Source organism: Bos grunniens, chromosome 11, assembly GCF_055505025.1.
Source record: "Bos grunniens cultivar Pamir isolate PY7600 chromosome 11, Bosgru_T2T1.0, whole genome shotgun sequence".
Classification (NCBI taxonomy): Eukaryota; Metazoa; Chordata; class Mammalia; order Artiodactyla; family Bovidae; genus Bos; species Bos grunniens.
In genome coordinates, this window is record NC_141175.1 from 44,152,933 (window position 1) to 44,178,352 (window position 25,420).

Consider the following 25,420-nt stretch of genomic DNA (forward strand, 5'->3'; position numbering starts at 1 on the left):
TTCCACTGAGACCATATCTTCTTGCATCTCTCAGAGGACACACTGCAGCCCTTATCTAAGATCAGCATCTGTTTCTTGTAGAAAAGTCAAAAACAGTCATGTTCAGAGAGGTCTGCTGCCTTTGGGTCTCTAGGACAGTTTTTCTCTCCTTCAGGCTCTATGTCTTTCCATTGGTCCCTTGTTGGAATTTTTCCATCACATAAGAGAGCCCTTTATTCAGATTCAGTCTTGGCCATCTGACGAGGTAAATGCAGTGTCCTCAGCCTCCCTCTTGGGTGCTGGCGGTTTTCTCTCGGGAATCGAAGCCTGCTGGACTCAAACACTCATGCTGGCGGGCCTTGTCTGGGGTGTCTCTGCACCACACTAGGGCTACTCTTCTGCTCAGCTCTCAGGATCTCTGATTAGGTTAGGCTGGAGAATCAAATGCAGCTTGCAGATCTTTGAACAACCATTCCTAGCACCCTTCCTGGCTTTGTTTGTTTTACCACTGTTGATGTTACTTCCTCTAGCAATTAAACCTCTGAAGATGACACATGCCTTCAGCCATCCTTCTCTCTCACTGTGCTGCCGCCTTGCCATTTTTAGAGAGGCAGTAAAGGAGGATGAAACTAGGCTTTGACCTTGAAGATAATTCCTGCCTACCCAGGTAAAAGATCACCACTAACAAATAATTTGAGTAAAACAAAACTGTTTCCTTCCTGCATGGGGGATGCCTGTCCCATTCTGGCTCAGAGGGGGCAACCCAAGTGGTATGAAATCCAAGAATGTTCTAAATGCATCCCAGTGGACAATGTGGTTAGTGAAAAATCTGCCTGGAGTTTGGCTCCCAGCCTCCTCTTTGGTCATAGGGCTGTTGCCAGGTTTCATATTTGTGTGGGACTTTCTGGGAATCTTAGGGAATGCTGTGCGGGGTATCAGGTGTGTCTGGTCTGCTCCTGCACTCACCTGGGTGTCTTTGGGAGTTATATTTGTGGCTTGATGCAAAAACCTTCTCGTGTTTTTGTCTTCTTTTGTCAAGCCTGGGTAATAGCTACCTCTGTCTCATGCTCACCATGCTCCATTAGCAACTGTGGTTGCCTTTTGAGCATCTTCCAAAAGAGCCTTTCCTTGCCAAAAGGGAGAAAACTGATCATGTCTGCTCGGCCTGAAAGCTGACATTGTAGGCCATCACAAAAACCATCCTGTGCAGTGTGCAGTAGAGGAGAAACACGGGACCCGCGGCTGTGGTCCCTTTCTGACTCTCCCCTCTGGGGCCAGGTTGTGGTGTGGTTCCTGCATGCTGCTTTTGAATGAATGTCTTTGCTTCTTTGCTGGCTTGATGCAAGGAGCAGGAGCCACTTTGAAGATGCCTCAACTCCATGGGGCCCAGGTATTTACATAGTGGCCTTTCATTCTACGAACAGTGTGCGCCTCTGCAAATATTTTAGGCCTCCCTGCATGCTTGCGGGCCCCTAAGTGCCATTCATCAGCTTTTAAGTTTGTTTTGCAGGCAGCGAGCCACTGAGAGGGAGGCCTGACTCAGAGCGCAGGGGGCCTGGCTGTCTGCTGCCGCCACCTCCTACCACTGCAGACTTGGCAGGGAAGGAAGCAGTGGGTTTTACAGCTGGTGTTTTTGGTTTGGGGGAAAAAAGAAAGAGAGAGAGAGAAAAGAATTTTTAAAAAAACACCCTGCACATGTAAAATGACACTAGATGTAAGTGTATATGCTGTATTTTGGACGAGAGAAACTGCATGTTTTGCATGATTCATCACTCCTCCTGATGATAGCAAACAAGGTTTGCACTCAGCTGCATGGTATTTCGGGAGTTTGTTCCAAATGCTCTGCAAAGACAGGGAGAAGAGGTTCCTCGCCCCTTCCTCAGAAGGAGGGCCGTGTCTGGGCTAGGTTAGGGCAGCAAGGCTTTACTTCTGCTCCTCTCGTCCAACTACAAAGATTCCCATTTTCCTATCAAAAACTGGGTCAGGTGCTCCATGTGTGCAGGGGGACCAGGGTGTGGGGATGGGAGAAAGCCAGGCTTTCCCGGTCTGACTTGAGCCTAGAAGTATGTGTTGACAGCGCGAGATGGGAGCGCCCTGCCCTTGCTGCCTCCCAGCAGGTGCTTTGGGCTCCCGGGAGGCAGCCGAGCATCACCAAGGCGGGGCAGCCGGCGACCAGGAACACGCAGTCTTTCTAGGATTCAGCCTTTGCAAAGTCACCAAACCATGGTGCGCTGCACTGAGGCTGACACATACTTTGGCAGGGGCGATGGGGCTTCTGCCCAGAACTGGGAGTCCCCAGGGTCAGACTGACCTTCAGGCTGCAGTTTGGCCCAGAGGAGGAAGGGCTGAACAGTGGATGGTTGGGGTGGCCTCTCTGGACAGACACTCTGGGACCACTGGGGCCACGAGAAGCAGGCTGACCCTGGGACCAAGGGCACAGTTAGGGCACCGGGGGAGAGTCTGGCAGCAGCAGGCCCAGGCACCCCACAGCCCCGTGCTCACATTTACTGTGAGCCGGGAGGACCTCCTCATGGCCTCAGTCACAGGCACACTGCAAGTTCACTGCCAAAATTAGGCAGCCCTTGGAGCCTCATACTTCGGAAATTCAGAACTTCACTTTTCCAAATCTGCGTTAGATTCAAGTTGGACAAAACAGAGAGCTGAGTCCAAAAGTTAAAATAATTAACTCTACCGTTAGTTTTTATTTCTTACCTTGAGAGGCAGTTTCAAGCGTATTTGCTTTATCAGAAAATCTTAATAATAGACATTTCTCCAAAGGAGACATACGGATGACCAGTAGGCACATGAAAAGATGTTCAACCTCACTCATTTTTAGACAAATGCAAATAAAACCTATAGTGAGGTACCACTTCACACCAGTCAGAATGGCCATCATTAAAAAAGTCTACAAATAAATACTAGAGAGGGTGTGGAAAAAAAGGGAAAACCTACACTGTTGGTGGAAATGTAAGTTCGTGAAACCACCATGGAAAATAGTATGGAGGTTCTTCAGAAAACTAAAAAAAGAAGTATCCTATGACCCAGCAATCCTACTCCTGAGCATATACCTGGACAAAGCTATAATTCAAAAAGATATATGCACCCCAATGTTCATAGTAGCACGATCCCCACAGTAGCCAAAACATGGAAACAAACTAAATGTCTATCAACAGATGAATGGATCAAGAAGATGTGGTACACACATACAATGGAATACTGCATGTGTGCATGCCCAGTCACTTCAGTCGTGTCCAACCCTTTGAGACCCCATGGACTGTAGACCGCCATGGATAGAGACTCCTCTGTCCATGGGATTCTCCAGGCAAGAATACTGGAGTGGGTTGCCATGTCCTCCACCAGGGGGTCTTCCCGACCCAGGGGTCAAACCCACATCTCATGTCTCCCGCATTGGTGACAAGGTCTTTACCACTAGTGCCACCTGGGAAGCCCACAATGGAATACTATTCAGCTATAAAAAATAAAATAATGCCATCTGCAGAAACATGGATGCAACCAGGGACTATCTGACTAAGTGAAGCAAGTCAGAAAAAGACAAATACCGTATGATATCACTTACATGTAAAATCTAAAATACGGCATAAATGAACTGAGCTACAAAACAGAAACAGACTCACAGACGTAGAGGTCAGGCTTGAGGTTACCAAGAGGGAGAGGGGAGAGAGAAGGATGAACTAGGAATTTGGGGTTAGTAGATGCAAACGATTACACTTAGAATGGATAACAAAGAAGGTCCACTGTGTAGTATAGGGAACTCTGTCTAATCTCCTGGGATAAACCATAATGAAAAAAGAATATTTACAAAAGAATGTATGTACGTATATAACTGAGTCACTTTGCTGTACAGCAGAAATTAGTACATTATAATCAACATTATTTAATTAACTTCAATTAAGAGTTGTTAAGATTAAAAATGTATTTGTGTCATAAAATATGATATTATCTTTGCTTCTCTTAACATATAAAACACAACCTGATATTGTATTAAGCCTTGAAAATGTGCTAGTGTACCACAGTTGAAAATAAACACAATCTGAGGATTCTCCTGGTGGCCCAAAGGTTAAGAATCTGCCTGCCAATGCAAGGGACACAGGTTCGAGCCTTGATCCAAGAAGATCCCACATGCCACCGAGGAACCAAGTCTGTGCACCTGACTACTGGGCCTGTGCTCTAGACCCGAGAGCCACAACTGCCGGAGCCAACGGGCTCTAGAACCGACGCTCTGCAACAAGAGAAGCCACTGCAGTGAGAAGCCTGCGCGCTGCAACAAAGAGGAGCCCCTGCTCATAGCAACTAGAGAATGCCCCCGAGCGGCAATGAAGACTCAGTACAGCCAAAAAGAAATACACTGATAAGATTTTTTTAAAAAGAAATACCCATATTGAAGGCATAAAATTGACAATAAATTTCAATTTATATAGAAAAAAATATTTGCCTTGTAATAATATTCTACGGTTAATTTGTTGTGTGGGTTTTCTGTATGTGTATTTTATTTGGTAATAAGATAGTTAAGAAAAATAAAAGTCCTCTGCAGAAGAACTAGCAATTGAGTAGCCCCTAAAAGCTAATATTGGTTCCCAAGTGAAATGAAAGTTGCTGAGTTGTGTCCGACTCTTTGAGACCTCATGAGTCCGTAGAATTCTCCAGGCCAGAATACTGAAGTGGGTAGCCTTTCCCTTCTCCAGGGGATCTTCCCAACCCAGGGATTGAACCCAGGTCTCCTGCATTGCAGGCAGATTCTTTACCAGCTGGGCCACAAGGGAAGGCCAAGAATACTGGAGTTGGTAGCCTATCCCTTTTCCAGCAGATCTTCCCAACCTAGGAATTGAACCGGGGTCTCCTGCATCGCAGGCAGATTCTTAACCAACTCTACTGTTATTAGCAATAGTTACCACAGACCTATTCATGCAACCCACATTCACCTGGCCCCACTAGGCTGTGGCTTGACAGACACATGTTCTGGTCAGGGTGACCCATGGAACACCCTCCCCCCACTGCCTCATCTTGCAATTAGGTGTGGCCACCTGCCTATATCTGGCCAATGGACAATGAGTGGAAATGACCTAGAGAGACATTTAAGAGTCAGCTCTTAGTATGACCCTCCTGTTTTCTCTCCACACACCCACAGCAGTGCACAGCCCTCCTTCAGGGCAATCATAGAAGCCACCCACTAAGGTGAAGAACCATGAGGGGAAAGCAGATTGGGTCACTGAGTCACTACAAAATGAACAGCTGACATGGGGAACAGCCTGAGTCAGAAACTGGATGAATAAGAAAAAATAAATCTTGTTATTTGGCCAATATAATTTTGGATTTTTTTTTTTTTTTTACCACCAAAGACTGTCCTGACTGATACAAAGACTGCAGCAGTTTCTATGAGAAATTTTCAAATGAGACAAAAAGTCAGCTTCACTCAAATGAAAGGAAGACAAAAAGGTGACCAGAGGATGACCCCTCCCCTTCTAATGGCTCTTGCACATCCTCCTCTGGTCTCCAGAGAGGCTTCAGGGGCTTCTCAAGCCTCAGTACGGCCTAGAGGAGAGGCAAAACTCCGCTGAGCAGCCTTTCTTGATTCATGAGGAGGTGGTGGAGGGGGCAGTAGATGAGGAGATGAAGACCCCGCTCTGCCCTGCCCTTCAGGCCTCCCCACCGTGTTTGCTCTGTGACCTTGGGCAAGCTGCTCCACCTCTCTCTACTTCAGCCTACACCCCCTTAGGTGTGACAGTCCCCACCAGCCTGGGGTGGCAGCAGAACAGATGACCTCTGCTGCCTAAGGGTGATGGGATGAGATGGTGGCTGGAGAGAGGATCCCCTGCACTCAGCATTCTTGTTCTCATGCAGAAGTGTCCCTGGGGTACCTGGCAGCGCTGAAGTCTGTTACTATCAAACCGAGAGGGCAGTATAGAGGGGATGTCCCAAAGCCAAGAGCCTGCGTGTCCCCTGGGTGCCATCCGCAACACCCTAGAGATAAGTGCACTTGCCGCATCTGTGATCTGAAAATGACCCCAACTATCCCAGGATGTCATCTTGCTCTTGTGATCAGAAGCACAACGTTGCTCTCACACACAAGTAGGGGCATTTACCTGAGAAAGACCAAGAAAAATCTAGAAAGCCCTAAATGTCTCTAAAGAGCAGACTGCTTAAATTTGGATATATCCGTGTTATGAACTACTATGCAACCATTTAAAGGCCAGGCGGCTGTCTCCACACTAACGATAAAGCCATCCAACACTGTATTGAATGAAAGAAAGCCCAGTGCGTGCAGTAAGGAAAGCACACGGCCACTGCACACGCACACCTTTAGACACACAAGCATGTACACGTCTTTGTGTGTTTTCTCTACAGCTGGAAGGCAACACAACCAATCAGTAGTGGTGGCTGCAGTGCACTGGGATCTGATGAGACAGAACTAATTTTAATTGTAAACTCTTTCATCCTGTCTTTTACCATGTGAAAGTGAAAGTGCTAGTCACTCAGTCGTGTCCGACTCTGTGCGACCCCATGGACTGTAGCCCGCCAGGCTCCTCTGTCCATGGGATTCTCCAAGGAAGAACACTGGAGTGGATTGCCATTCCCTTCTCTAGGGGATCTTCCCAACTCAGGGATCAAACCCGGGTCTCCTACATTGCAGGCAGATTCTTTACCATCTGAGCCACCAGGGAAGCCCATCTTTTACCATATATAGGTACATTTGGTTTTCCTTACCCTTATAGTTGACTCATTGGAAAAGACTCTGATGCTGGGAGGGATTGGGGGCAGGAGGAGAAGGGGACGACAGAGGATGAGATGGCTGGATGGCATCACTGACTCGATGGACGTGGGTCTGAGTGAATTCCAGGAGTTGGTGATGGACGGGGAGGCCTGGCGTGCTGCAATCCATGGGGTCGAAAAGAGTCGGACATGACTGAGTGACTGATCTGATCTGATCTGATAGTTTTTTGTCAAAGAAAGGAAACACTGGCTTTGGATTGCAATCCTAGATTTCAAGCCAAGCTTCATGTCATCATAGATGGTGATCTCGGGCAAACCTCAGTTTCCTCATCTGTAAAATGGGGTAACAGTAGTGCCTCCCTCACTGGATTGTTGTGAGGATTAAATGAGATCATGCGTAAGAGTTGTTTAGCCTAGGGCCTGGCACCCATTAAGCATTCTTGGCATCCATTCATGATACCCATTAAAGCTATTTTTGATCAAGCACAAAGCTCAATGTCCATTTGACCACAGGGCCCAGATATCTGACAGAATCATTAAGACCATTCCTTGAAGAGCGAGTGTTGGTATTGGTTTTAATATTTTATCACCTGGCAGCATCTTCTGGAAAACACTCATTTGCCTCTTCCTGTGCCCTGCGCAGGGTGCTGTTAACAGTCTCCAAAGCCTTCTTTAAAAGTGTGCTTCTCCATATGGTTTCCTAAAACTCCCACTCAATAGACAGGGTTGATGTATAGCTGGGTGGACATCCTTTTCTCCTTGAGCTTTTACAGAGGATGTGAGGGGAAGGGCTCTTCTTACCAATTAGAGAGAAAAGACTCTTGAAGCCATTATGTGTCTGACACCAATTCAATTACCCTGTCCATGGCCTGTGCAGCCAGCACTTCCTCAACTTCATTAGTGCTGCAGTGCTGCCCCATCCACCCTTCTCTGAAAGTCCTACACCACAGAGAACAAACTCCATTATGACAAGTCACTGCAGCATTTCTACCTCCTGAAAAAAAGGGGCCTCCCAGGCTGAGAGGAGGGCCCACGTGAGGTTGGGGGGCCCAGTACAACCCTACCCCAGCCTGTTTCCCATCACTGAGTTTCAAGCGATCTTAGAAACAACCTTGGTGCTCCCAGGTAGGTGAACACATCTCCACACGAGGAGGATGGGCCACCCCAGTTCCCAGGGGACAGAAGCTCCTGCCTTTGGGGCCCTTTCAGACTGCACATTGGTGGTTCATCTGTATCCTTCATGATAAACTGGTAAACAAATTAAGAGGGGGTAAAGAAAGAAAAAAGGAGGGCCAAAGAGTGAAGACAAAAGAGAGCTGGAGAGAGAAAAGTGAAAGTGAAGTCGCTCAGTCATGTCAGACTCTTTGTGACCCCATGGACTGTAGTCTACCAGGCTTCTCCATCCATGGGATTCTCCAGGCAAGAATACTGGAGTGGGTTACCATTTCCTTCTCCAGGGGATATTCCCAACCCAGGGATCAAACCCGGGTCTCCCGCATTGGAGGCAGACGCTTTAACCTCTGAGCCACCAGGGAAGCCAGGGAGAGAGAAATGTTCCCTAAATAATTAGGGAAAGAAGCAAAAGCACAACATACACGAAGACACAGAGGAAATTCTATTCAGCTGATTATCGTTTCTAGTAAAAGACTGACTGTGATTTGTGGTAAATACTCTCTGGAATAAAAGCAAAAGAGGAGGAAACTGAGGCTTAGAGAGGTCAAGTAATTTGACAAGGTTAAGTGACAAACCCAGTTTTCTCATCTGATCAAAATGATCCCTGAAAGTCCTTCCTCTAAGAAAAAGTAAAAATATAAACTTCTGTTTCTGGGGGACTTGCCTGGTGGTCCAGTGGCTAAGACTTCATGCTCCTAACGTAGGATGCCCAGGTTCAATCTCTGGTCAGGGAACTAGATGCCACATGTCCCAACTAAGAGTTCACATGCCACCACTAAAGCTCCTGCATGCTGCAACGAAGACTCAGTGCATAAGTGTTTTTAAAAATAAAAAGCAAACTAAAAAATTACTTCTGTTTATTTTAAATAATAAATATTTATTTATAAATAAATACATTTTAAAAAATAAAACTAAAAGATAAACTTCTGTTTCTGTTCTGCAGTCTTAAGAAATTCAGCACCGTTTCCAGGAACAGAAGCAGCCTGTTGTATACCTTCCTTTGCTGCACAAAACTATAAGTGAGTAATTTTTGTATTGAAAGTGAAAGTGCTAGTGGCTCAGTCGTGTCTGACTCTTTCCAACCCCCTGGACTATAGCCTGCCAGGCTCCTCTGTCCATGGGATTCTCCAAGCAAGAATACTGGAGTGGGTTGCCAATCCCTTCTCCAGGGGATCTTCCTGACCCAGGAATCGAACCCAGATCTCCCACAATGCAGGCAGATTCTTTACCATCTGAGCCACCAGGGAAGCCCATTTGTTTATCAGTCACATTAAAAACTGAACATTACACTAAATTAAAAAAGCAACAACTTAAGAACATGGGTTGTATAGTCTACTTTGTCTTACTCTTTTTGTAAGCAAAATGGCTCTAGTCTATCCTACTGCTCAACAGAGCCTGGCCACAGCTGCTTTGCTTGTCTATTGTACCAAAGATTATAAGAGGCTTGCGGAAAGGAACTGTGCCTTACACACCCATCAAGCGTCCATTCACGACCTGATTGCTGAGAGTAGGAAGTGCATCCCAGGGAGACTGTGTTTTTACAAGCTGCGATCCTGGAACCAAGGGAATGCTCTTGGAAGCCCTGGTTGGCACTGAGGGATACGGTGCTTGCCTTTGAAAAGACCACTGGGCTTGGACCGTGAGCATCTTGGCATCATCCACAACACAGTAGAGACCAGAGGCCCTTCCCCTTCGGGGCAGCTGTGAGCTACTGGATTCATACAGAACCATGGAGGAAACGGAGACCATCTGCCTCCTGAACTAGGACTGAAAGTGAACTCCTCGCTGCCATAGCCAGTGGAAGCTCAGAGTTCTACTTAATAAGGAGGACAAAGTAATTATGATGGCTCTGTATCAATAGTCAGGAACTAAAAGTCATATCAACTACATTTGTATCCCTGGGGCCCAGCAGAAATCTTGGCACACAGTAGATGTATAATGCATGAATAGCCAATCCTTGTGAGATCTTCAGTCATCAGATGAAAATTCATTTCCTTTTCATAAGTTCTACTATTTCAGAAGTAGAGAGTGGGCTCTCACCATCTAGAAAATTGTTTACTCCCATGAGAGAATAGAAATTCTTCCTTGTATCACATACTACTCCCCTACTCCATCCCTCCTGTGGCTTCCCATCTCACTCTGAAGAAAATCAGAGTTCTCACTGTGATCCTCAGTCCTACAAGGTCTTGCCCCCACTGTCTCTCTGACCTCATCTCTTACCACCCTTCCCCTCTTTTACTCCCTCAAGCCACACTGGCCTCCTTCGTGTTCCCCAAACATGCTCCTGCCTCAGGACCTTTGCACTTGCTATTCCATCTGCCTGAAATGCTCTGCCTTGAAATCTATGCCTGGCTTCATCCTTGACTTCCTGTAGGTCTCTGCTCTATACTTCCACTTCAGAAAAGCTTTCCCAGGTCACTTTATCTAACACAGTGGCCCCTCTCCATCTCCCCGTCTCACATTCAATGCTTACACTACTTTATCTTCATAACATTTAGATTATATATATATAGATAGATAGATAGATAGATAGATATAGATATGATGCTATTATTTATTTGTAGCCTGTTTCCTCATGAGAGCAATAAGGGAAAAGATCTTATCTGATTCCCTCCTGAATCTCCAATGCTTAGAACAGTTCCTGGCACATAGCAGAAATTCAAGAAATATTTGTTGATTAAATGAGTGAAGTTAACCAACAAATTTGATGGCCGAGGCTACCATACCTCCTATGGATTCTCTCCAAGTGAGATTTGATTGGTATAAATTTCAGAAACAGAATATTAGAGCCAGAGGAGATCTTTTGAGATGGTCAATTTCTGCCCTTGTAGGGCCCTGCAGGGGCCGGAGCGTGGACACCAAACACCTGCATGAGGCCTGGAACTTCCTGCTGACTGTAAGGAAGCCACCTTGATGGAGAGAGAGATTCCCAGCCCAGTATTCTGTGGTGTGTCTTCTCTACCATCACTAGGCTCAGAGCAAGAGGGAAATCTCATAGATGGTGAGCACCGTTCTGAGAAAATACATTCGGGAAATCCTGGCTAAGGCCAGTTTCCTTACTTCCCAAGGCTGAGGTAAGCATCTGTGCCTTGTGATTTTCCCAGGTGGGGTGACTTTAGATTCTTTTCTCAAACCTTTTTTAACCGTTTTCTGGAGAACTGTTTTTGTGGGATTTGTGTACTCTGGAACACAATTTGGAAAACACTGGTCTCATGCTTTCTTCCTCCCAAAGTGCCATCTGAAGGTATGTGAGAGGACTGCCGGTTGCTTTGCTTACCTAAAGAACCCAGAGATGGGACTTTTCTTTGCCACAAAGCCAGGCTCGCCAGCATTCTCCATCTCTTGGAGGAACCCCAAAGCACACTGCTTTCTGCATACTTTCTACATACTTTCTGCCTCCTTCAAGGTCCCCTAGACCTGAACCAGCTCCTTTCAGCATCTCTGTGCTCTCCACACGTCTCACCAGGCTCATCTTTCCCTCTTCCAAGCATCACCTTCACCACCTCCCTCCTGCCTATCTCCTGAGGCCCAGCTGGGAGTCCCAGCTGGAAGTGCCCCTCTGCCATGCCCTGCAGGTAGCCACCTTGCAGGGAAGCACTAAATAGCTGGTGAGCCTCTTAAAGGAGACAAGCAGGTTCCTGAACAGTATGTAAAATACGGACACATTGCTGGCAAGTTCACATCCATCTACACAGAGAAAGAAGAGACTGGGAGATGTCTGTTCTTCACAAGGGTGATGGTAGTTATCTCTGGGCAGTGGGCTCTGGGGTGGTTTTTCCCTCCTTTTTAGATTAGCTGTATTCTTAATTTTTTCCATGTGTGTTTTAAAGGGAAAAAAACTCAAATAAGTGTCACAGACTCTACAGCTGTCATCCCATTCCTCAGTCACCGCGTGACCTCAGAGCACGCAGCCTCTCGAGTTCCTCATCTCAGAGACGCCCCACCTCGCTCCCTCTCTGAGGTTCTCCGGGAACCACCTCTGTTCTGTCTCTAGATTGCAAGCAGCTGGAAAGCAAGCAAGCTCCTCCGTGTCCCACCTCAGCATCCTCCCGCAGGCCCGTGCAATGCCTTGCACGCTGCAGCGTTGTGATTTTTTATTACTGCAGGTGCTAAATAAATCCTCAGTGATGGAGCCCGGAGCCAAACACATTTATCCTTGTCACCTCTCCAATTCTGTGCAGCTGGAATGGAGCCCAAGGCTCAGGAGATGCAATAAATCTGCTCTCTGGGCTCCACCCGTTTCTCCACCAAGCAGATGTGGTCGCCGGGAGCCAAGGCTGGAGGAATGGACTGAGGCCCTGTGAGTTGGGAGTCCCAGGGAAGGGCTGGCCAGCTCCACAAATTCCCCTCCCAGGAGGTGTGAGAGTTGGCTTTTGGCAGTGATTTCCCCAGAAGGAAGGAATGAGGCCCTGACCAGGTGCAAAGGCAGCAGGTAAGAGTCATGCCTGGACTCAGCCCTGCCTCATCCTGAGGTCCCTACCACTGTGAGCCAGGACAATTCCTATTACTGCTCGGGCCTCACTTTCCCCATCTGTGAAAAGGGACAATAGCACCTCTGTTTTGGATTATCATGAGAATTAAATGAGATTATGGATGTATAATCTAGCACATAGCGAGTGCTTATAATGATCAAGTGGTATCTCTTAAAATGGTTTGAGAGACTTCGCTGGTGGTCCTTAAGACTTTGCCTTCCAAAGCAGGGGTTGTAGGTTCCATCCCTGGTTGGGGAGCTAAGATCCCACATGCCTCACAGCCCAAAAATCAAAACATAAAACAGAAGCAATAATACAATATTGTAACAAATTCAATAAAAACTTTAAAAATGGTCTACACCAAAAAAAAAAAAGATGGTTTGAGGGTCCAAAGCTAGTCCTAAATGAGAAAGTAGCCTCTAGGTGGCTTAGCATTCAGGGCTGGCTTACTGCCTAGGAGCCCCCTCTACCTGCAGGGCTATCCAAGCTGCTCTGGATGTAATTCATTTAAAGCAAAATCCAGTATTGACACTGGGGGCCCCATCTTCCTCCTGTGCTGTACAGCCCTGAGTGGATTGATGAAGCAAGAACTGTCTGTGGTACATTTTTTTGTGTGCCAGACATCTGCTAGGTATTCCACATCCCTTGCATAGGGAGGACATCCGTCAGGGTACAGACGAATAGACTGGGTCCAAAGATACACAAAACGGTAAGTGGTGGCACGGGGACCAAGTGCTGCTGAGTTACTCTGCTGGAAGTCTGCTCACCCCTATTTTGTTTTGCAGACTCTGGAATTTTCCATGCCATTTGTTTTACGCCATTTGTAGCAAAAGCGTCTCAATGCATCTTGGGAAGGAATGTGCTAATGGTACTATATACAAACTCGCTTCTCCCACATCTTAGCCACACGAAATGCCACGCCTTTAAGTAATTCTGAAACATTCTTCTCAGGATATTTGTGGCACAGGGCGGAAGCCGTTATTGCCTCCTGGCAGCTGTGTTGCTCTAGGTTGCTGCTGCTGCTGCTAAGTCGCTTCAGTCGTGTCCGACTCTGTGCGACCCCATAGAGGGCAGCCCACCAGGCTCCCTCATCCCTGGGATTCTCCAGGCAAGAACACTGGAGTGGGTTGCCATTTCCTTCTCCAAAGCATGAAAGTGAAAAGTGAAAGTGAAGTCACTCAGTCGTGTCCAACTCCTAGCGACCCCATGGACTGCAGCCCACCAGACTCCTCCGTCCATGGGATTTTCCAGGCAAGAGTACTGGAGTGGGGTGCCATTGCCTTCTGCTCAAGGTTAGGGACTGTGATAGCGAGCCCGAGCTGGATGCTGACTGAAGTATTTCTACCAAACCCTGTGAGTGACTTGGACCCTCCTCAGTGTTCTCTCAAAACTCATTGTCAGATTGGAGGGGAGAAGACGAGATCCACCAAGTGCTGAACTAATGTTTCCTGACATGAGGAAATGGTCAGGTGCTTGGTGACAGTCGCTTGAGGAACACAGCTTGGGGGTGGGTACTCAGCCATTTAGACACACTGGAGTTTCACATTTGACCTCTAGCTTCCAAACGCGATTAAGGGACAGAAAACTTTTCAAAGTCATTTATTATTTACATAACTAGTTCAAGGGCAATTGTGGACATGGCAAATCCAAAGTCTACCTAGATTACTACTTTTTTTGATTTAGGTCAGTGGTTTAGTGCTTGTTTAACAAATATTTTGTAAACTCCTTTTAATATCCCAAACGAAATTCATGGATTATATAAGCCAACTGTTGTTGATGTTGTTTAGTCTCTAAGTCATATCCAACTCTTTTGCAACCCCACGGACTGCAGCCTGCCAGGCTCCTCTGTCCTTGGGGTTTCCCAGGCAAGAATACTGGAGTGGGTGGCCATTCCCTTCTCCAGGGGATCTTCCCAACCCAGGGATTGAACCCACATCTTCTGCATTAGCAGGCAGGTTCTTTACCACTGAGCCACTAGTAAAGTCCATAAGCCAACTATACACATTAAAAAAATATTAATGTAATACCCTAACTTTAACACAGTTACATGACGTGGGGTCATGTAACTCTTGAAGTGCTCTCATGCACTTCATCCCAGGCTTGTAAATGTTCAGCAGCATCCCTGGCTTCTACCCCCAATCATGACAACCAAAAACTCTCCAGATATTGCCAAGTGTCCCCTGAGGGGAAAGTCATCTTCCATCAAGAACCACTCCTCTGATATAAAAGATAAACAGGTGATAATGTATAATTAAGTAATACATATTTCAAACTATACATGCTCAAGTATGGCTATACTGGGGCACACAATAAAGCAGCCATTTTCTCGTACCTAGTGATAGTGAAGGGGTTTGGCTTTAAGAGACGTAAGAAGATCACAAGTTCTTTCTGTAAGAAAAACAGGAAAATGTAATGGTAGTGGTATCAATGGACATTAGAAGGAAAATGATTGTTAGGCTACGTAATAACAGAGAACACTTAACTGTATATCAGTGAAAGAATAAAATAACTATAATTAAAAATGGAGACAGTACACTAAGATCAGCTATAGACTCAGTCATAAATGAGCTGGGACTTATTTTATCAGTACAGCATCAGAGTGGTTCCCTACCTTATGAGTAGGGATATCACTATAGTGATGGACTCTCTAGTATTTAACAAGAACTTGGGGTTGTATCCCATGAGAGGATGGACTGAAAAAAGCCCAAGTGATAGGAAGACCTCTGGGGAAGGAATCAGAATGATGTTGAAGAAGAATAAACCAACTGAAAAGTAATTTGAAAGTCAAATTCTTACAACCTAGATTTCTTATCGTGTACCTGTGTGTGTGTGTGTATATATATATGGCAATATTATAACAAGATTTTCAAAACAACAACGAAATTCATGAGCTTCATTTCACGAGTCTGCTCATTTCTATCTGGTTCGAGGTCTTTTCAAAGAAATCTCAAATCTCTGTTACATGTTTCAGTTCATTTCACTGCATAGTACTGCTTTACTGCATTGAAACCCTCTTCAGAAAAATCTGTAGTTAAAAATGCTTAATGTGGGGCCTTCCCTGATGGTCCAAGGATTAAGAATTAGCCTTGCAATGCAAGGGACGTGGGTTTGATCTCTGGTTGAGGAACTGAGATCTCATGCCACAGAGCAACTAAGCCCTCACATCATAACTAGAGAGTTTGCGTGCCACATTAGAAGACCTCACATGATACAATGAAGATATAAGGCAGCCAAATACATACCAATTTATTTAAAAATTTTTTAAATTAAATTAGAAAAAAAAGAGAGCTTCCCTGATGGCTCAGTGGTAAAGAATTCGCCTGCAAATGCAGCAGTCATGGGTTCAAGCCCTGGTCAGGGAAAATCCCACATGCCATCGAGCAACAAAGCCTGGGCACTGTAACTATTGAGCCCATACTCTAGAGTCTGGGAGTCGCAACTCCTGAGCCCCCAGGCCACATGCTGAAGCCCTTGTGCCCTAGAGCCTGTGCTCAGCAACAGGAGAAGGCACCGCAGTGAGAAGCCTGTGCATCACAGCCAAAGAGTAGCCCCCACCCACTGCAACTAGAGAAAAGCAATGAAGACCCAACACAGCCAAAAATTAACCACTTTTAAAAAGGGAAAATACTGAAAATCTTAAAAAAAAGAGAAATGTTTAGTGCATGGAGTCAGCAACCTGTACAGCATAAGTTGTACCGTCATTGCCAGACAAGGTCTTGCTTCCATTTAAGTTTCTCTCTATGGGATGGTCTTCTAAATTATTGGGCTTTTCAGTAACTTTTTAGAACTTATTGTCAGAATTATCATGTTCTATGTATTGCTGATTTACCTTTGCAGTGTTTAATATGGGAGAATATTCAAAAGTCACATAAGACGTGAAACAGTTCTTCTTGTGTGAGATTCTCCCAAACACTGCGGGACATCCAGCTTCCTCCTCATCCCCAGATGCCAATGGGCAGGTCAACCAAAGACTACATCCACCAGTTTCCAAAAATGCCACCTCTGGAGCACCACAGCTTCTGCTGATTATCCCAGGCTTATGAGACCACATCCCACATGTGGGTCACTGCCATCCAAGACTTCACCGACAAGCATCCACTTCATGGACACAGATTCACACGTCCTTCCCACCAGCTAGTGTTGGGGGCATAACATGGGTACTTCTATTATCTCCACTGCTAATATCTTTACTACCTATAACACTTCTACACAATTTTTATTAATCATGACTCACTCACTGAAACCCTCCATGAATGGTACTAACAAGGGTAAATAGGTAACATTTGTTGAGTGTTCCCTGTATGTCAGACCCTGGATGTGTTAGTTTTGCTACTTCATTCAAGCTTCACAATAACCCTATGAGGCGAATACTATTGTTAGCCACACTTTATAGAGGAGAGGTTTGGTAACTGGTCCAAAGTGACCTGACTAATGAGTGGCAGAATTAGAATTTGAACCCTGGCTCTTACTCTATTTGTTATACCATTTCCCCAGAACTGTCTTCTCTGTATTCAATGTAAGTAAAATGGCAAACTTATACCTATGGTCAATTCATCTTCAAAAAAGGAGGCAAGAATATACAATGCAGAAAAGACAGTCTCTTTGGCAAGTGCTTTTGGGAAAGCTGGACAGCTGCATGTAAATCAATGAAGTTAGAACACACTCTAACACCATACACAAAAAGAAACTCAAAATGTCTTAAAGACTTAAAGACACGATACCATAAAATTACCAGAAGAGAACATAGGCAAAAACATTAACATAAATCATACCAATGTTTTCTTAGGTCAGTTTCCCAAAGCAATAGAAATAAAAGCAAAAATAAGAAAGAAAGTGAAGTTGCTCAGTCTTGTCCAAATCTTTGCAACCCCATGGACTGTAGCCTACCAGGCCCCTCTGCCCATGGGATTTTCTAGGCAAGAGTACTGGAGTGGGTTGCCATTTCCTTCTCCAGGGAATCTTCCCGACCATGAGACCTAATCAAATGTATAAGCTTTTGCACAGCAAAGGAAACCATAAACGAAATGAAAAGACAACCTACAGACTGAGAGAAAATATTTGCAAATGATGCAACCAACAAGGGCTTAATTCCCAAAATGTACAAACAGTTCATATAACTCAATAACAAAATAAACCAAACAACCCAATTTAAAAAAGGGTAGCAGATCTAAATAGACATTTCTCCAAAGACATATGGATGGCCAATAGGCATATGAAAAAGTGCTCAACATTGTTAATTATTAGATAAATGCAAACCTTCCCTGGTGGCTCAGACGGTAAAAGCATCTGCCTACAATGTGGGAGACAGGGTTCAATCCCTGAGTTGGGAAGATCCCCTGGAGCAGGAAATGGCAACCCACTCCAGTACTCTTGCCTGGAAAATCCCATGGACGGAGGAGCCTGGTAGGCTATAGTCCATGGGGTCGCAAAGAGTCGGACACAACTGAGCAACTTCACTACCAAGTGCAAATCAAAACTATAGAGAGATATCACCCCACACCAGTCAAGAATAGCCTTCATTAAAAAGCATACAAATAATAAATGCTGGAGAAGGTATGGAAAAAAGAGAATCCTCCTGCACTGTTGGTAGGAATGTAAATTGTTGTAGCCACTATTAAGAACAGTATGGAGGTTCCTTAAAAAACTAAACATAAAGTTACCAGATGATCCAGCAACCCCACTCCTGGATATCTAGAAAAGACAAAAACTGTAATTCTAAAAGAAACACCACAATGTTCATTGCAGCACTATTCACAATAGCCAAGACACGAAAGCAACATAAATGTCCAGACATGTAAGTACATAAAGAAGATGATATACAATGGAAGATGATATATTCCGTATATCAGAGGATATATCATGGAATATTACTCAGCCATAAGAAAGAATGAAATCATGCCATTTGCAGCAATATGGATGAACCCATAGATTATCATGCTAAGTAAAGTAAGTCAGACCAAGAAAGACAAATATCACGTGACATCACTTATATGTAGAATCTAAAATATGATACACATGAAATTATTTACAAAACAGAAACAAAAGCACAGAAATAGAAATCAAACTTATATTTACCAAAGGGGAAACTGGTGTGGGTGCGATAAATTAGAAGCTTGAGATAAGCAAATGCAAATTTATAAAACAGAAAAACAACAAGGTCCTTCTGTATAGCACAAAGAACTATATTCAATATCCAGTCATAAACCGTAATGGAAAAGAATCTGCAAAAGAATATATCTTATTCAATTTGCTGTATGTCAGAAAGTAATACAACATTATAAATCAACTACATTTCAAAAGAGAAAAAAAAAGTAAATAGCAGCAAAGCATACTTTTATAAAAATTTGTGTTTATACCCAAAGTTTATTGAGTGAGCACAGTATACCCTCAGCACAGTCCCCTACATTACCTGTTCAATAGTCCTATGTACTTGGAAGAATTGGAATGGAAGAAGGGCTATTTGGAAAGTGACCTTTGCAGCCCTGAAAGATTCCCCATTATGAAAGAAATATTGAGCTATATTCACCATACCCAGAATGGCAGACAGGTTTCATCTCAAGTCAGCAAATTGATCGTTTGTGGCTGCCTAAGGTTCAGAAGGATCTTTAAGGCACGTTGGAGGTGCCATCAATTAGTGGCACCCCACTTCAGTACTCTTGCCTGGAAAATCCCGTGGATGGAGGAGCCTGGTGGGCTGCAGACCATGGGGTTGCACAGAGTCAGACACGACTGAAGCGACTTAGCAGCAGCAGCAGCAGCCTTGGCTAGGGAAAGGGCAGGCAGTAGCCTCATGTCAGGAGGTTATTGTCCCTGCTTCCCTAGGCAGGAAACTGTACACTTCGGAAAAGTTTTAAAAAATGAATAGAAATTTTTGGTGCAATTCTAAGTTAACCAGAAAACTCCAGTTTTTCAGAATATCCTTCTCATGTAGCCATAGAATCATCAAGGTAAGAAGGACCTTCACAATTAGTTAGACTTACCCACTTTAGAAATATTTGCAAAAGAAGGAATAGAAACAAGAAAGAATTTTCGGTGATGAATTCTAAGTTCACCAGAAAATTCACTTCCTCAGAATATTCCATTCATGACTCCTAGATGCTGAAGGCAAGGAAGAACACGTGAGATTATTGAGGCCTGTGGTTCTCAAATTTGGCTTACAGCGGAATCACCTGGGAACTTTTGAAAAATTCCAATGTGTCTGGGTTCTGATTTCATTGGTCTAGGAATAGGCCCAGGAACTGGCATTTTCTTAAAATTTCCCTCCTGGTTCTAATACCCAACCTGGACAGAGAGCAACAGATCTGGTCAAACCCCTCATCCTACAGATAAGGAAATGAAGGCTGAGAGGAGAAGGTTGGTTTTCCTGGGGATGCAGCTGGGGTGGGGGCAGAACAGATTCTGGTCTGGGTGTGCAGTGAACCCTTGGGTCCTTGAGGTTGCTGAGCTGCAGTCCTAGAGCCCAAGTCAGTCTCATAACGTGAGTCCCATTGGCCCTTTTCCTGACAGCCACCTCTCCAGCCAAGTGTGACCACAAGCTCAAGACAGCAGTTTTGTTGCTGCCTCCACCCCCTGCAGTGAATCCCTGGATTGAGAAGATCCCCTGGAAAAGGGAAAGACTACCCACTCCAGTATTCTGGCCTGGAGAATTCCATGGACTATACAGTCCATGAGGTCACAAAGAGTCGGACATGACTGAGTGACTTTCACTTCACTTGGGAACCAATATTAGCTTTAGAGGCTTCCCTGGTGACTCAGAGGATAAAGCATCTGCCTGCAATGCTAGAGACCTGGGTTCAATCCCTGGGTTGGGAAGATCCCCTGGATAAAGAAATGGCAACCCACTCCAATACTCTTGCCTGGAAAATTCCACGGACGGAGGAGCCTGGTAGGCTACAGTCCATGGAGCTGCAAAGAGTCAGACATGACTGAGTGACTTCATTTTCCTTTCCCTTCCACTCCCTGCTCCTGGCATTTCAAAGACAGCTCCAATGTTTCCCATTGGGCCTCTATTGCAAGGTGTTTCCTGCCTCTTGCCTTAGGCATAGCACTGTATGACTTGCTGGTCCTTGACGTCCCTTCATAGCACTGGAAACAAGAATAGGATCAACAAACCACCTGCTCTACAGTAACCTTTAAAAGGTGGAGGTAGGAAATGAGAAGTGCACTAATGTTTGTGCAAGGCCTCCTGAGCACCAAGCACTTTACGTATTTATCTTCTTGATGACACTGAAAGGGAAATATTTTTACTCCATTCTACAGATGAGGAAAGGTGGATCTGAAAGGTTAGGTGATTTGCCCAAGGTCACATGGCTAGCGAATGGCAGTCAGAATTTAAGCCACTTCTCAAAATTGCCCTCTGCAACCTCCTCCATCAGTGCAGTGTCCCAGTCCCTTAGAAGACAAGGTATATCACCCCACAAACTGCTTATTGGTTAAAAGGCAAAAACGGTCACTCTGCAATAGAGAAGCCTGCCCACGCGTTGATCAGGTGAACAAAAGGAACCATAGCAGATAGACATCACCCAAAATGACTTATGTCACTTGGCAAGGTTACACAACTTGAACCTCGTCACAAGGAAACATCTGATGAACCTGAATTGAGGAACATCATAGAAAATCACTGGCTTCTGTTCTTCAGACATATCAATGTCCACGTCAAAGCTGAGGAATGGTTCCAGAGTAAAGAAACAAGGGAGAAGACATCTAAATGCTGTAGGTGGTGCGGGATTTGATTCTGCACTGGGGTGGGGGACATGTTCTGAAAGTTTGTTGGGCCAGTTGACAAAACTGAAATATGGAGTGTTCAGTTCAGTTCAGTCGCTCAGTCGTGTCCGACTCTTTGCGACCCCATGAATCGCAGCACACCAGGCCTCCCTGTCCATCACCAACTCCCGGAGTTCACTCAGACTCAGTCCATCGAGTCAGTGATGCCATCCAGCCATCTCATCCTGTGTCATCCCCTTCTCCTCTTGCCCCCAATCCCTCCCAGCATCAGAGTCTTTTCCAATGAGTCAACTATTTGCATGAGGTGGCCAAAGTATATGGAGTGTAGAAGAGAAAAAAATTACTGTAACAGTGTTAGATTTCTTGAGTTTGATTGCCGTACAGTGGCTCTGTAAGAGAATATCCTGTTCTTAGGAAATACACACTGAGATATTAAGAGATAAAGGGCACGATGCCTCTCAAATGGTTCAGAAAAAAGTAAATATTGCCACAATGCTTTTGAATTGTGGTGCTGGAGAAGACTCTTGAGAGTTCCTTGGATTGCAAGGAGATCTAACCAGTCAATCCTAAAGGAAATCAACCCTGAATATTCAAGGAAGGACTGATGCGGAAGCTCCAAGACTTTGGCCACCTGATGTGAAGAGCTGACTCATTGGAAAAGACCCTGATGCTGGGAAAGATTGAAGGCAAAAGGAGAAGGAAGCGGCAGAGGATGAGATGGCTAGATAGCATGCAAAGGACATGAATTTTAGCAAACTCCCCAGAGATAGAGGACAGAGGAGCCTGGTGTCTACAGTCCATGGGGGTCACAAAGAGTTAGACACAACTTAGTGACTGAACAATAGTATTTCTTACTGTAGCCAGCAGAGAACTAAGCCTATATAGTAGAGAACGAATTTTGAATCTTTGGTTTTATTTGATTAAATAATTCTACAGTCCCCTGACATCAAGGAAAATATTTTGCAGTGTGGCGTTCTTAGTCACTAATACTTCTGCTTAATTTCAGAGGTGACACAAATAAAATTCTGATCCTTCACCATCTGCCTCCTCACTCGACTCACAGCTTTTCTAGGAAAGGGGGAAAGCCCTACTGTGAACTTGTCTTACTTTACGTTCATTTATAAATTCCTCCACATTTCCTGGAAATTTATTTGGGATTTTATTACTCTCACCGTATTACTAGGGTGAAAAAAACAAACTCAGCAGGACGTAGCTGAGTACACGCTCTGCTCTCCTTCTGACCTTGCGTTCCTATGAGAATCTTAAGTCGGATGCTCATTCTACCAGATGGAGGAGGACTGAGTGGAGCCTCTCACTTGAAATAGAAAGCCATCTTTAGTTTGACAAATTCTGAGCCAGCCTCTACTCTGCATGGTACACAGAGCTCTTGTATCGGACATTTGAAAGAATAAACACATTCTATCCTACTGAACTAAATGTTTCGGAAATACCTCCATGTCCTTCAGTGCAAAGTATAAGACAGAATTGCATCCTGGGGACTTCCCTGGTGGTCCAGGGGCTAAGACTCTGAGCTCTCAGTGCAGGGGGCCCAGGTTTGATCCCTGGTCAGGGAGCTAGATCCCACATGCTACAACTAAGACCCAGAGCAGCCAAATAAATAAATACAATTAAAAAAAAAAAAAAGAATTGCATCCTGGCCATTTGGGGCACGGAGTACCTATACTATGGGCTTCTCAAGTGGCTCAGTGGTAAGGAATCCACCTGCCAATGCAGGAGACGTAGGTTCAATCCCTGGGTCCAGAAGACTCCCTGGAGGAGGAAATGGCAACCCACTCCAGTATCCTTTGCTTGGAAAATTCCATGGACAGAGGAGCCTGGTGGGCTACAGTCCCTGGGGTCACAAAGAGTCAGACACGACTGAACAACTGAGCACGCCTGTGTATACGTATATTAGTTAGGGTCTTAACCGCAAACAACATAACCTGCCCTGGATGGTTTAAGCAGAAAACAAATTACTAAGGGATACTTGGGAGCTCTCTCAATTACTAAGGGGACACCTGCCACCTCCCCTTCCAGACACAGCCTCTGCTGCCCACATCTATGACCAGATGCCTTGAGTTGCTCTGGTGCAGTCCTGTGCTGCATCCAGCCCCCTGGGCAAAAAACTATTCCTCTGGGGTCTGCTTACTAAGAAGGAGTGTCTGATAGACCCTCCCTGCAAGAAAGGCTGGGAGGCATTAGTGACCTCTGTCTCAAGGAGGCAGCACTTACAATGTAGAAAAGCCGCTAAATATGGGAAGAGATTTCCAAAGATGCTTGGTGGCCACAAGCATCATGACCATCCCCGAATACAGCACCAAAGAGGCAACAGTCCACCCAGGAAAAATGCCCGGCTGCTAGGCTTTCTTCACGCGCTCTCGTCTACTGTGCTTGCTTTTGCAGTCACTGCCTTCTCTCTCTTGTTCTGGCATTCCAAGGCTTATTTTGAATATGAACAATAAAATCTGGAAACTCCTCAAATCTTAGTTCTAAAGTGAACTTTTTGAGGAGACTGGAAGCAATAACTGTTTCAAGCACCTGGAAATCTGTTGCTTCCAGATGAGAAGGGGCCCAAAAATGTGGGATTTGGCCACAACTACTGTGTCTGTGCTGCTTCCCTGGAGCTCAGTTGATAAAGAATCTGCCTGCAATGCAGGAGACACAGGTTTGAGCTTTGGGTCAGGAAGAGCCTTTGGAGAAGGAAATGGCAACCCACTCCAGTATTCTTGCCTGGAGAATTTCATGGACAGAGGAGCCCGGCAGGCCATAGTCCTTGGAGTCACAAAAAGTAGGACACGACTGAGTGACTATTGCTACTGTATCTGTGCTACTGGCTATGACCAGGGTTTTCCAGAATGCGCTTTGCATTGTATTAATGAGAGCGGAGGTGAGAGGGAGGCAATGGTTATGAGAGGTACTTTGCACTGGGTAGATAAAAGTCCACCCCCCGTTTCCTTCCTGTTAGACTTCCCTGAGATTCTAATATGCTGCAAGGAAGGCTCAGCCAGTGATGCCCTAACTCGCTGGACCACACAGAACACCTGGGCCGTAAGGTATCTTGTGGGGACTTGGGTTTCACCAAATACCCTTAGGGAAATACCCTAGGCTGTCTCTCACCCAGGTTAGAGCCCTTGCAGAACACTTGACTTCTTCCAATTCAATACTCAGCGACTTTCATGCAAATACAAGTGAATTTAAATGTCACTGGCTTCAGACCTGTTTTGAGGGCTACTTAAAAAGGGAAGAAAGGATGACACCTGCAGACACGTAGTTCAAGTTCTCTTGAATGCCTTGGGAAGTTTCTTCATGTCCTCCACTGTTTGATTTAGGAGATGCTGCTCGAGGGTTTTCAACAATTGAGACTTACATGCAAACTTTACGATTAAATGACTGTAACTAACACAGGGTAAAAGAATGCTATCCAGTGAGGAAAAAACAATGTTTCCTACAGTCAGTACATAGGAACTTTCAAATGTGCTTATATTGCACAAACAGAAACAAACATTGTCATGAGTTGATTTTGGTTGTTTTCTTGTTTTGGTTCACTGTCAAGTTCAACTTGACAGATCTTCAAATTAATTCAACACATATACATGTACAAAACTTGCAAAAGCTTTGGCTCCCATGCGAGCTGGCCCTCAAGCCTCTCACCAGAACAGCTGCACTAGGCTGATATTTGCGATTGCAACATACCATTTGGCTTAATAATCCTTGGCACCCTTTATATTGAGATAATTTAGTAGCCTATTAAAATGCCCACCACTCCTACTTTTTAAAGGCGTTTATTTGGTTCTATCCAAATCTTTCAACATTAAGATGTCGAAAAAACCACATCTCTGAGGTGTTGCTCACAGCATTAATCCTGAAGAATCTTTGATTAGAAAAGTACTGAATTGTGAAGGTCACCAGGCAACAGTCCCCTTCCTCTAAAATAGTTTCTGCTGGAGACTCCTTCATTTGGAATGGGTTTTGATGAGCACTCGAGAGATCATTTCATACTTTTTATTCATATATTCACTTCTTTTAAACCATAGTTTTTTAAAAAAGTGATCAGTTATTTTCAACTAAATCAAATAATGTGTATTTCATCCTGTCATGGAAAACTGAAGGCAGACCAGCAATATACACGGCCTTGTGGTGAAATCTGCTAGATACACTTTTAAACAATTTTTGTATAGGACTTGATGCATCTAAAGATTCAGAAGCGTAAGAGGAATCTGTTTCCAGGACCTCTTTAAACCAAGCCAGGCCCTCCACCCTCTCCATTGCTTTTTTCCTGGTATTTCCATTTCATATGAAAACATTTAACCCAGGTCCTAACCCTCAACTGTCCCATGAGTATG

At 44.9% G+C, this 25,420-nt stretch overlaps 1 long non-coding RNA gene across 1 annotated transcript; it reads left to right on the top strand.

The window, feature by feature from the left end:
- Nucleotides 1-10,729: 10,729 nt before the first annotated feature.
- Nucleotides 10,730-23,398, top strand: LOC147363016 (uncharacterized). The gene is made up of 2 exons (XR_015136708.1): nucleotides 10,730-12,313; nucleotides 19,860-23,398. It is a non-coding gene; the product is annotated as an uncharacterized LOC147363016 (long non-coding RNA).
- Nucleotides 23,399-25,420: the final 2,022 nt, after the last annotated feature.